We start from the raw sequence: 13,841 nt of genomic DNA on the forward strand, positions 1-13,841 counted from the left end.
AGCTCAGGAGCTCCGTGGTCCCGTGGTTAGTGTGAGCAGCTGCGGAACGAGAGGTCCTTGGTTCAAGTCTTACCTCGACTGAAGAGTTTACTTTCTTTAATTTCGCTAAGTTATGATCTGTCCGTTCGTTCATTGACGTCTCTCTTCACTGTAATAAGTTTAGTGTCTGTGTTTTGCGACCCCACCGCAAAACCGTGCAATTAGTAGACGAAAGGACATGCCTCTCCAATGGGAACCGAAAACATTTGATCGCAAGGTCATAGGTCAACTGATTCCTCCGCAGGAAAACACGTCTGATATATTCTATACGACACTGGTGACGGCATGTGCGTCATGTGACAGGAATATTTTGTCGACCCACCTAACTTGTACACTTGGCGAATGGGTAAAAAGATTCTTCTACCTTGCCCAATTTAGGTTTTCTTGTGGATGTGATAATCACTCCCAAAAAAGTGATGAAAACATAAGAGTTTGTCACATAAACTGCAACAAATGGATGCAACAGTTTCACAATCACACAGTTTTCCCTGTGCTCCGTTAAAACATATGTTTTTAACGTTTTCAATTTTTTCCATGTGTAGACCGTCAAATCCTGCATGTGTTCAAGCAAATCTGAACATGTCCTGGAATTTTAGAGAGCGAAATTGATTACGTGTAAGTGCCTGAACTTTGATAATTGACACACGATCACGTAAACAATACTGCTCTGTGTACCTTTGCAGCTTCGCAAAATATTTGTCTGAAAATAAAAAATTAAATTTTTCACCAAGGATCTCTTGTTCCGCAGCTGCTCACGTTAACCACAGGACCACGGCGCTCCTGAGCTCACGCTATCCTTGATGTTGCCTATCTTGCGTATGGACTACTCAGTTTGTGTATTTTGCTTTTTTTTTTCATAGTTCCACACAACTTCTTCCTGTTTTCTCGAGTGATCTGTGTTCAGTTTTTCAAGGCCTATCCACTGTGCCAACTTATAACTAAATCTGAGGGGGGTGCGATGGGGAGGTTCCCTTGTTAGTGTAACTGAGAAAGTAGCAGTGTTTCATAAAGTACAAGCTTCCCTGCCAATTTTATTATACATATGTATAGGAAATTAATTGCACAAGCAGTCTATAGTAGTTTCTGGTAGTTAATTGTTGCACAGCATGCAAGATTCAATCCTCGCAGTTGCCTAGCAGTATTCTTCCAGTTCACGCCAATGCCCACAGAATTTTACATGGTTTTTATCTTGTGTATAGTAAAGCCATCTAGTATTTAAGCAAGCACTGAGTATTTGGTCAAGGGCAGGCAACTACAATGCATTAACACAGCAGTTCTGATTTCTGTAATACCAACACATAATCATGAAGTATGTCACAACATGAACTACATAAAAGCCCACACACACACACACACACACACACACACACACACACACACACACACACACACACACACACACACACACACACACACACACGGAGAGAGAGAGAGAGAGAGAGAGAGAGAGAGAGAGAGAGAGAGAGAGAGAGAGAGAGAGGGGGGGGGGGGGGGGGGGGGAATCTCTGGGCCATTTTCTGTACCACCACTTTCCATTTGCTATCCTGAAAAATTGAGTCTGCATCCCTCCATAATGAGTGAGATGTTGAACTCGGAAAGAGGAAGAGGTGTTAGTATTGTGCTATGCATAGCTTGGGGGTAAGTATTTCTAGAAAAGATAAAAAGAAGGAAAAAAACAGTGAACGTGTTATGTGGAATGTTGGATATTTTATAATCATTATTAATATTATTTCTTTCTTTTCTCAGACGTTATGTCTAGTCAAAAATGGAAAGTGACGCGGACCTTGATCAAGTGTGACTTCCTTTTAACTGTACGGTATATGTTATATTGCATTTAGGAACTTTCGGGTAATTGAACATGTATCAATAATTACGGATTTCTGTAGTTGTATATATAAGTTTGGATGTAGCTGTATTGCATTGATGTACTGGTGGATATTGTGTGGTATGACTCCTGTAGCTGATAGTATCATTGGTATGTCAACTTTATCCTGATGCCACATGTCCTTGACTTCCTCAGCCAGTTGGATGTATTTTTCAATTTTTTCTCCTGTTATCTTCTGTATATTTGTTGTATTGGGTATGGATATTTCGATTAGTTGTGTTGATTTCTTCTTTTTATTGGTGAGTATGATGTCAGGTTTGTTATGTGGTGTTGTTTTATCTGTTATAATGGTTCTGTTCCAGTATAATTCGTATTCATCATTCTCCAGAACATTTTGTGGTGCATACTTGTATGTGGGAACATGTTGTTTTATTAGTTTATGTTGTATGGCAAGTTGTTGATGTATTATTTTTGCTACATTGTCATGTCTTCTGGTGTATTCCGTATTTGCTAATATTGCACATCCGCTTGTGATGTGATCTACTGTTTTTATTTGTTGTTTGCAAAGTCTGCATTTGTCTGTTGTGGTATTGGGATCATTATTAATATGCTTGCTGTAATATCTGGTGTTTATTGTTTGATCCTGTATTGCAATCATGAATCCTTCCATCTCACTGACTATATTTCCTTTTCTTAGCCATGTGTTGGATGCGTCTTGATCGATGTGTGGCTGTGTTAGATGATACGGGTGCTTGCCATGTAGTGTTTTCTTTTTCCAATTTACTTTCTTCGTATCTGTTGATGTTATGTGATCTAAAGGGTTGGTGAAGTGGTTATGAAATTGCAGTGGTGTAGCAGATGTATTTATATGAGTGATTGCTTTGTGTATTTTGCTGATTTCTGCTTGTTCTATAAAGAATTTTCTTAAATTGTCTACCTGTCCATAATGTAGGTTTTTTTATGTCGATAAATCCCCTTCCTCCTTCCTTTCTGCTTAATGTGAATCTTTCAGTTGCTGAATGTATGTGATGTATTCTATATTTGTGGCATTGTGAACGTGTAAGTGTATTTAGTGCTTCTAGGTCTGTGTTACTCCATTTCACTACTCCAAATGAGTAGGTCAATATTGGTATAGCATAAGTATTTATAGCTTTTGTCTTTTTTCTTGCTGTCAATTCTGTTTTGTTAGTCTTTGTCTATATTTTTCTTTTAGTTCTTCTTTAATATTTGTATTATCTATTCCTATTTTTTGACTATCCTAGATATTTATAGACATCTTTTTTTTCCATCGCTTCTATGCAGTCGCTGTGGTTATCCACAATGTAATCTTCTTGTTTAGTGTGTTTTCCCTTGACTATGCTATTTTTCTTACATTTGTCTGTTCCAAAATCCATATTTATATCATTGCTGAATACTTCTGTTATCTTTAGTAATTGGTGGAGTTGTTGATTTGTTGCTGCCAGTAGTTTTAGATCATCCATGTATAGCAAATGTGTGATTTTGTGTTGGTATGTTCCAGTAATATTATATCCATAATTTGTATTATTTGGCATGTTGGATAGTGGATTCAGAGCAAGGCAGAACCAGAAAGGACTTAATGAGTCTCCTTGGTATATTCCACGCTTAATCTGTATTGGCTGTGATGTGATATTTGAATTCGTTTGGATATTAAGTGTGGTTTTCCAATTTTTCATTACTATGTTTAGAAACTGTATCAATTTAGGATCTACTTTGCATATTTCCAATATTTGTAGTAACCATGAGTGGGGTACACTATCAAAAGCTTTTTGGTAAGCAATGTATGCGTAGTGTAGCGACCTTCGTTTAGTTTTAGCTTGATATGTCACCTCTGCATCTATTATCAGTTGCTCTTTACATCCTCGTGCTCCTTTACAGCAGCCTTTTTGTTCTTCATTTATAATTTTGTTCTGTGTTGTATGTGTCATTAATTTCTGTGTAATGACTGAAGTTAATATTTTGTATATTGTTGGTAGGCATGTTATGGGGCGATATTTTGCTGGGTTTGCTGTGTCTGCTTGATCTTTAGGTTTCAGATAAGTTATTTCTTGTGCAAGTGTATCAGGAACTGTGTATGGGTCTGCAATGTAACTGTTAAATAATGTAGTTGAATGTGAATGTGTTCAGGTGAACTTCTATAGCCTGAAATTTGCTATTTTATCTGTTCCAGGGGCTTTCCAATTGTGCGTAGAATTAATTGCTCGGGTGACTTCATGTTGCAAAGGTTCTGAGTTCGAGTCTCAGTCTGGCACACAGTTTTAATCTGCCAGGAAGTTTCATATCAGCGCACACTTCGCTGTAGAGTGAAAATTTCATTCTAGAAACATCCCCCAGGCTGTGGCTAAGCCATGTCTCCGCAACATCCTTTCTTCCAGAAATGCTAGTTCTGCAAGGTTCGCAGAAGAGCTTCTGTGAAGTTTGGAAGGTAGGAGACGAGGTACTGGCGGAATTAAAGCTGTGAGGACGGGGCGTGAGTCGTGCTTGGGTAGCTCAGTCGGTAGAGCGCTTGCCCGCGGTAGGCAAAGGTCCCGAGTTCGAGTCTCGGTCCGGCACACAGTTTTAATCTGCCAGGAAGTTTCTATGTTGTGTATACTTGTGATCAGTATCCAGTTGTGTTGGTTCCTAAATTTGTTGCTTGGTAATAACAGAACATGAGGTGTCGCCTAACTTCATCTGACCATCTCATCCTCTGTCTTTGTTTTCCTTCTAGAGTGGTTGCAGGAAGCATATCCTGCAAAACACCTCTATTCGGATTTAAACCATTTTTTGTGTGTCTAGCAGTGTTGTTACCATTGTGGATGGGTATAGGGTTCAAGCGTCATCCCCGACCATGACAGGACTTGTCTGAGGCTTCATTAGTTCTGTCCTGAACCAACTAATCACACTAAAAGGGGGGGGGGGGGTTAGCCCTATTAGTTGTTTGTTCTTTTCATCGTCTTTTACGACTGGCAGAACATATCGGAGGCCTATTCTTTTCCCGGGCCTCCACGGGGTTTATTATTATTATTCTTTTATTATTTGTATAACATTTTTTATCAAACCCCTACTCTGTTTTAACTAAGTAATCCTTCAATGTATAAAATGTATTGCGTGACAGGTACTTTTTAGCTGCTTTTTAAATAAGTGTATTTTTGCAATTTCTTTAATCTCTTTTGGCAATTTATTACACAGTTTTATTCTTTGGTAGAAAATGCTGTTTTGAGTTTTATGTTAATTTTTTCTTGGTAAATGTAAGATGAGTCTATCTCTTGTTGCATGGTCATGGACAGAGCTGATGTGCAGTAATTACCAATGTTAGTTTTGATGTGTACGACTGACAGGTAAATGTATTCACATGGAGCAGTTAAAATCCCCAATGTTCTGAACAGATCTTTACAATGAGCTCGACTAGTATTTTTGGTTATTATTCTTATGGCTATTTAATGGAGTTTGAAAATTGTGTTCATATTTTGTGCATTTGTTCCCCAAAAAAGAATTCCATACCTAAGAATTGAGTGCACATATGAATAATATGTAACTAAAAAACACTGCATGTTACACACTGATGATAGGATTGTAAGGGCATAACATGCTGATCACATTCTGTTTGCAAGTACCTTTGTGTGTTCACACCACTTCAACTCAAAATCAATATTCATTCCTAGAAATTTTGCATTTGTTACACAGTCTATACAGGTGCCATCTACATTTAATTTAACATTGTCATTTTTCCACTTCAAAGTGAAATTCGTGGCTTAGTTTTCTTTATGTTCAATGTCACTTTATTACTTTATTGACCAAACAAAAACTTCCTTGAGAGCTTCATTTTGTTTTCTCGGCAAAGAGTTCTCTTGTTTTCTCAGTGACTATAATATTGCTGTCATCAGCAAAGAGGAATTTTTCACCATGAGTAACACTACTGGGGAAGTCATTGATGTATATCAGGAACAGCATTGGTCCTAATATGCTACCTCGCGGAATCCCTATATTAATGTATTTTGGTTCTGATAAGTGTTTCACTAAATGTTTAGATCTATTTGAAGTACGTGTTATCTCTACTCTTTGTACCCTATCTGCTAGGTATGATCGAAACCAGTCATTAGCTACCCCTCTTATTCCTAATGCTTCTAATTTATTTAATAGAATCTTGTGGTCAACTGTATCAAATGCCTTAGATAGATCCAAAAAATATGCCTGTGACACCCTCATCTTTATCAAGATCATCAAGTACAACTTTTGTGAATTCTACTATGGCTGACTCCGTATCCTTGATACTTAGGAAACCAAACTGTGATTAGCTTAAAAGGTTGTACTTATTCAGGTAATTCATTAATCTGTCTTTCATAATTGCTTCTATTATTTTTTGAGAAGGCTGACAGCAGGGAAATGGGCCAGTAATTTTCTATGTCTTCTGCATTACCTTTCTTAAGCAAAGGTACAACTCTTGCCTGTTTTAACTGCTCTGGAAATGTCTGTGACGCGAAGGATTCATTTATTACATTTGTTAAGGGGCCTTGTATAATCCCTATGCATTGTTTCAGTAAACACATTGGAACTTCATCAAAGCTTACTGACTTTCTATTTTTTAGTTTTTGAATTGTTCATTCTCTGTGGTTGGCAGTAACATCATTGTATTTAGTGCAACATTATTTGCAGGTGTTATATTTGTTTGGGGGAATTTTTGCTGTAACTTCTCTGCAATACATGAAAAATGCTCATTTACATAGTTTGCTAAGTGCTGTGGATCATTTACTTTATCCCCCTCCCTTAGCAGTATGTTAAGTCTGCGTTTGTTTGCCTCTCCCCGTTTCCTTTTTTATAACATCCCAGACTGCTTTGCTTTTATTCTCTGCATTATACCGTATATTACTTTGTCATTAAATGACGTTTTTGCACCAATCAGCACCTTTCTATAGATCTTTTTGTATCTATGATAGAAATTTAAGAATTCTGGATCATTTCAAATATTTTTCATGGAACTGAGGCGCGTAAGTGTTTGGGAGGACTTTATAATACTTGCTGTTATCCATCTGTTTTTGCAAGATGTCGATACAGACATGCATACTTTTGGAAATTCTTTTTCAAAGTTCAATTTAAACAATATGGAGAATTTAGAGAATTTCATATTCAGATTGGTTTCCCTATACACTTCATCCCAGCTATGTTTTTCTAGTACTGATAAAAATCTTTTATTTTGATTTCTGATAGATGTATTTTGTAGGCTTGTAGTTCGGGGAATTATTCGATGCCTGACTTTACTGTTGTTATTTGACAGAGATGGTCTGATAGTCCGAGATCTTTTACAGCTACATCACATTTTTCCCTGTCCATATTTGTGGCCACATGGTCAATTACTGATGAAGTCGTCGTGGTAACCCTTGTTGCACTACTGACCAATAGGGACATGCCAAAACTTTGAAGGATGTTTATGAATGTGCTGCTGGATTCATTTATGATGATAGTGTTGATGTTAATGTCCCCACACAGAATTATGTTTACATTAGTACTTGAGACTTTATCTAGAACTTCTGTTAACTTATTGAAAAAAGTGTCCACACTACCACTGGGAGATCTATACATACACACAAAATGATTAATTTCTTGGTGATATCAAGCTCTCTTAATTCAATAGCTGATATTTCAAAGTGTTTCTCCTCACTTAGTGTACTGAGGTCATGTCTTGATTTGAACTGTTTTCCTTTTCTTATATAAATGCATGATCCTCCACCTCTTTTAGTTCTGCAGTAAGAGTTTGCCCTTTCATACAATGATAATACTACATGTTGGATTTGTGTGTGTCTACACCAGTGCTCAGTAATACAAACTACTGTGCAGTTCAAAGACTGGAGCTAAACTTCTAACAGTTGTATTTTATTTTTTTTATTGATTGCATGTTTTGATAGAGTATTGTTAAGTTTGTGAAATGCCCCTTGTTACTCTTTCCAATAGTTTGTTTTTCTTTGTGACAGTGTGTTCGATCGTGTTGAAACATGCCATCGCCATCCTCAAATTGCTCTTCAACAGTGGGAAGCAGTAAGGTGCTCAAAACACCAGTGTAGGCCTGTGCTGTGATAGTGCCACGTGAAACAAGGGATGCAAGCCGCCTCCATCAAAAACACAGTCACACCATAACACCACCACCTCCAAGCATTACATGTTTAAGATAATACCATGCTTATTGTATGGGAACAAATCTTTAGCACTCTAGTGTAAAAACCATCAAAATCTGGTGTGCTTCTGTTCTTGACAGAATATATAATTCTCTTAATTTCAGATGGAGAAGTTTATGACAAATTCATATGATGGAACTTGGAAGTTACTTTTTTTAATATACTGCAGTAATTTCCCTGTGCAAGTGCTTGTCCCTATAGTTTCTGCTATATTTAAGAAATGATTTTTAAATAAATTGGTATCTGCGACTCATTTATAGGCCTTCCATTCAGTTCCTGTTCTGTGGCTGTTTATCCTGTCTGATCATTCCGTATCAAATCACCCAAAAAAAAATAAATTTTACACCCACCTCCTTAGATTTTCATGAAATTTGGCTCAAATGGTTCTAATACCATCCTGACAACACCTGCAAATTTTTTTTTGTTGTATCTCGTATAGTTTTTTTAATAAATTTTTAAAGTTTTTATGTTTTGCGTTTTCCGAACCTTCAGAAATGGTAAATTTAATTTGTATTCAAAACTTTAAAATTGCTTATCTTAAAAACTCTTTTAGATAACATCATGAATTTTTGCAGCAAGTTTATTTATTATACATATTTGAAGATAAAAATGATACTATTAAAATATATTAATATTTTCTATGAAAAAAATATTTTTTTTAACGGATGTTTTGTTTTATAAGAATTGCAATATCTAGAGTCTCAGACCTGATAGAATGCTCAAATTGTTTTAATGTACTATTAAACATATAGGCTGCTTGATAAGACAAAAATAATGATGGCTTTTTAACATGTTTATTAATTATAGTAGATTACATTTGAATTATGTACAAAGATAGTGTACTTACGACACTTATGTATAACCCAACTGATTGCTTGAAACATTGAATTTTTTGAGTAATTTTGTCTTTTTAATAAACATCAATGCTGATTCAAACTGTTTTTCCACTTCATCCAAGAGCTTTCAGTTCTTTTTATACAGTCTTTTTTGAAGTAATACATTCTTCCAGTGCCGCTTGATTGAGGTGCGTCTACTACACAGACTATGTGCTACAAAGGCACTATGCAAGAATCTTCTCTTTCAGGCCAATAAAATGATGCAGCTGGTCCTGAAGGATGTAGAAATAGAATTTCTGCATCTTCTTCATCATTGAATATTGTTTATACCAGTCCAAAGTACCAGTTACCATCATAATTTGCAGCCACATAGCTATTTATGGATGGTTCAACACGAACCAAATCAGAAGAAGAATGGAAAGAAATGACTAAGGAGGGTTTTACACTATCTGTAGTCCTTCTAATTTCAAGGTTGTTTGTAGGAAGAGGTTTGAAGTTATGAAAACTTCTTGTTCCAGGAATGGTTCGGGATGCTGAAAAACATTTTTCTAGTTTTAACCATAGCAAATCAGCTTTTTTTGTCAATACAGTGACAATGAATGTTTTCAATATTTTTTTTCACAAAACTTGTACACATCAATTGCTGTCATTATTTGTTCTTTGTCTGATAGCTGTAGACTGGCTTTCCTTAAAATTCTTTTAATAGTTCCTCCTAGGCCATCACAAATTGACTTCCCATGACTTGTTGCAAAAAAAATGTGTTGGGCCTTCAAATTAAAGTCTCTCAAGTGTTCAGTCAAATTTTTAAAACTTTCTATTTTTGTACTGCCCAGCACAACCATCCGTAAAGTAGTGAACTGAGTCAATGTCAGTATGATGTAATGACAGCCACTTTGTAATTTCTTTTTGTACAAAGTTAACAAAACCAGTGTCATGTTCTTGGTCATCACTAATAAAACAGTGGTTGGAAACAAAAACATTGTTTTCCTTATTTCTTAGAAAAACTCCAACTGGGTGTAGAGTACAACCACCTCTATTCCAGTGGTAACTTTGGATCTCATTTTGTATAACAAAGGAATAATTTTCACTGAAATCCATCACAATAATTGCTGTTTTGGGTGGTGGGTCTTCTTCCAATCTTTTAAAGGCTGCTGATTGGGATTTTGCTATAAACGAGTGTGGGGTGAGCTTTTCCAATGACCTAACCAATAAAGAAATGTAGTCTTCAACACTGATAGACTGTTTGATCATTTCTGCCCTGTCTGTGTTAACCCACTGACTGATTACAATTTCTTCTTCTAAATCATAATCTTCACTTAGTTTTTCAGTTAAGTACTCAGTTAGTGCAGTATTTGCAGGACAGCTGTCGCAATGATGTAGCATGCAGTTTTGGTTTTCCGTGTTGCACACAAGCATCTTAATTAGGTCTTTATAAGATTCTTCAATTTTCACAGCATCCAGTAATAGTTTAACATTCTGGTGGATACTGCATACTCATACAGTGTGTGTGCCTGCAGCACCAGCAAGGATACACCATTTACATCTCAAGAAACAAAATTTTGAAAATCCTACTACCTCGGGATTTTCCCATTTGAAAGAATAATAGAGTTCTCTCAAGTTAGACAAAATGAGTCTTTTTTACAGGTACACATTTTTTTGAACACTTACTTTGTCTTTTGTTCCAGGTAGCACTCTGGAACTTTCATCCTTTTCATAAAAATCTGTTACAAGTCTTACTGTATTTTCAGAAAGAGTTTTACCTTTTTTTGGACCAGGAGTTTCCAAAATACCCTTTTCAGATTTCAGCTTTCTAGCTTGTCGCACCATGTACCCACTTACATTAAATTCTTTCATCACTTTATTTCGACTCCTAGAATCTGGAGCCAAGGTCAGAATCTGGATTTTTCTACACCTCCCAACAGATGAAATCTTCTCTTTCATAAGAGAAATCATTACATGAAAATCCTTTGCTTTCTCAACCACACTTTTATCTTCTTCGTCATCATCAGAACTTGGTGCATCATATTTTAATGCTTTTGAAACCGCCTTTTTTTTTTTGCAGTCTTTTCAATACTGCTAACCTTCCTTTTAAAATAAGACCCTTTACTTTGTTCTGACAAGCCATGAAGCTTTATCGGTGTTAAATCTAAATTATCAAGAGCAATGTTTGTTTGTACGAGGGATTCATTTCTGGATTCCAATGATTCTAATTCAACCATGACTTCATCATCTGTTTCACTTTCATTGACTTCAACTCTTAATTTTTCCTCACAAAAGTTACGGCATGTTGAGCAAAGCTTTTGTCCAGGTTTTATGCTAATATTTTTTGTCAGTAATTGTTTAGAAAGATCCAAGCCTACACTTCTCAACGATTTTTTGATGGGTTTTTTGTGTTTTTTTTAGTGGGTCCGTTTGATACTTTTCAAAAACATTTAAAAAGTAGTAGCTGTGGTGTAAACATATATTCTTAATTCACACAGATTAATTCCAGATCGTAAGTAAATCAAATCTTTTTTTCTTCCTCACTCAATTCAGATACCGGTTGTAACTTTTTTGAAGGTGTGTAGGTTGTTTGGAAACAGTCAGATTTTTTAAATAACCCTATGCTACAGGTTTGAATATCTGACATTCTGATTTCACTTTTGGTCTGATTACTGTTCTGGTTACTTTTATAGGATATTGGAAAAGAATCTCTGTAAACCAAGTAACAGTACTTACTGAAAGTTCGAATAAACTTAATAAAATACTATCCAAGCAATATTTAACACTGTAATAATCTTTTACTTCAAAACACAGGAGTAACAAAACAAAATCCAAGAGTACATTGTTACTCCAAGACGACAAAAACTTATTTTCGATGTCTAAGTCACTTGGTACTTTTTATTTTTAAAATATAATTAATATTATTTTAAAAATTAGATAACTATTGAACAGGTTAAAAAGCCAACATAATTTTTCTTTTATCTAATAGCCTATACAATTAAGAGTATTTTGAAACAAATTTGAGCTTTCTATCAGGTCTGAGACTCTAGATAGTGCAGTTTTTGTAAAACTAAACATCAATTAGTTAAAAAAAATAAAATAATAAACTTTAAATTTTTTTTTCATTTGGAAGATTTTAATATATCTTTATGGTAATTTTTTATAACATTTAGGTATAATACACAAACTTATTCCAAAATTTCATACTGATATCTTGAGTATTCTTTAATATACAAATTTTTTTAGTTGTGAGGACACGTTTAAGTTACGATTTCCGACTGCTGAAACAACGCCAAATCTAAAAACTTTAAAAATTTATAAAAAAATTATAAGAGATAGAGCAAAAAAATTTTACAAGTGCTTTCAGGATGATAAAAGAAGTAATTGTACCAAGTTTCATCAAAATCTGACATGGCTGGTGTCAAGGCCTGGGTGACTTGACATGGAATGACCCTGTCTCATTTCATTACGTTGCATATAGCCTAAAGTCTGTTGTTGGAAATATTTATTTCTGATATTATGAGCATATTCCTTGATTTTTAATAACCTTTCTTGTTAATTTTGATTAGGTTTTCTAGAGTGCAACTGTTGCAAGACCTCTACTCTTTCTTGCCAACATGTATATATCCCTTTTCCTTTCACATGAAATGTTGATCCCTGTAGTGATTCAAATGATTATTATTATTATTATTTTACATGGGTGTTTAGTGCCGTTTCTCATAAGCTTGTGTAGAAAGATGTTTTCAAATACTGATATGAAACTGTCGCTGAACAGAGTAAATTTCATGTTAACATTTGGTTCACTATAAATTTCACTCCCTGCTATCCCTTGTCAACTATTCTTAAAAACCATTTGCTCTGGAGTCAACTACTTCAATTTCCAGTGAAGAGTGTCCATACCATAAGGGACAATGTTACTTATCCTAACTTTATGTCATGATCAGAAAGAGGAATTGTTTCTATGTTAGGCCTAGTTATTTTCTTGCTTTGACGAAGTCTCTATCAATTTGGCACTGTATTAACTAGGATACAATTTGCAAGTTAGTAGCAAGAAAATTTACACACTTTGTATCACTGCTGCAGCATCAACGATGAACCTTCCCCCCCCCACATTGGAACCCCACAAACATTTTTGTAAACTAACTACCCCCCAATAATGTGTTATCAAAACTTATTTTACCAGAGTTTTTAAGTTTTTGATTTCACCAATGATTCTATTTTGTGTATGAATGGAGTAAGGAAGTTAGTCTTATAAATATCTGACGTATCTGTAAATCACAGTAAATCACAAAAACGCCCACTTGAAAATTGCTTAAAGCCCATTACTTCGAGTAATTGTTAAACTACTGGTAATCTTGCTAATATGAACATCGCCAGGAAAATATTTTGTTTATTATTATTTTGCGCGTGGGAAACAACGATTGTTTTGTCAATTTACGAGAAGCATAGATATCGCATAACATAGAATCACCAAAAAAATATTTAACCCCAAATTCTTTGCTGTCATCAGCTCTATACGTTGTCTGCACTACAAATAAAACTGTATTTCCATACTTACCGTCAGTCGTCTGCTACAATTCGAACACGTAATCCATCCATGCTACCGGCAAATCGTATTTCCAGAGTTATACTACAAACAAGTAAAACAACGAATAACATGAGAATAACGAATCGCGAGCGAACTTTAGCACCACGACTTCCTCTAATAAGTCCCATAATGCAAGAATGATTTTGTCTGTAACTTTTTCTGCATTATAAAAATAGGAGCTGGAAAACATTTTTATAATTTTAATGGTAATATGTCATACATTACATAGTACACGAAATCTTTTGTTACAACGTTTAAACAAAATAAAGTTGAATAATGGCCAGTTCACACCAGAGTCAACGGTGCGGAGCGGAACGAAACGAAACATTTGGCAACGTCACTATGAAGTGGAGACTTCACACCTGTGCACTCAGTACTACATTAGAGAGAATGCTATATGAGGC

The 13,841-nt window shown here is 35.4% G+C and overlaps 1 protein-coding gene across 1 annotated transcript in view; it reads right to left on the bottom strand.

Moving 5' to 3' along the window:
* LOC126249033 (cysteine-rich with EGF-like domain protein 2) overlaps positions 1 to 13,557 on the bottom strand; it is a 148,375-nt gene extending 134,818 nt beyond the window's left edge. Inside the window, exon 1 of the mRNA XM_049950648.1 lies at positions 13,408 to 13,557. The gene's annotated coding sequence lies outside the window, so the exon portion shown is untranslated. The remainder of the gene's footprint in view (positions 1 to 13,407) is intronic.
* Between the last annotated feature and the right edge of the window lie 284 nt (positions 13,558 to 13,841).

The sequence above is a fragment of the Schistocerca nitens genome, chromosome 3, assembly GCF_023898315.1.
Source record: "Schistocerca nitens isolate TAMUIC-IGC-003100 chromosome 3, iqSchNite1.1, whole genome shotgun sequence".
In the NCBI taxonomy this organism is placed as follows: Eukaryota; Metazoa; Arthropoda; class Insecta; order Orthoptera; family Acrididae; genus Schistocerca; species Schistocerca nitens.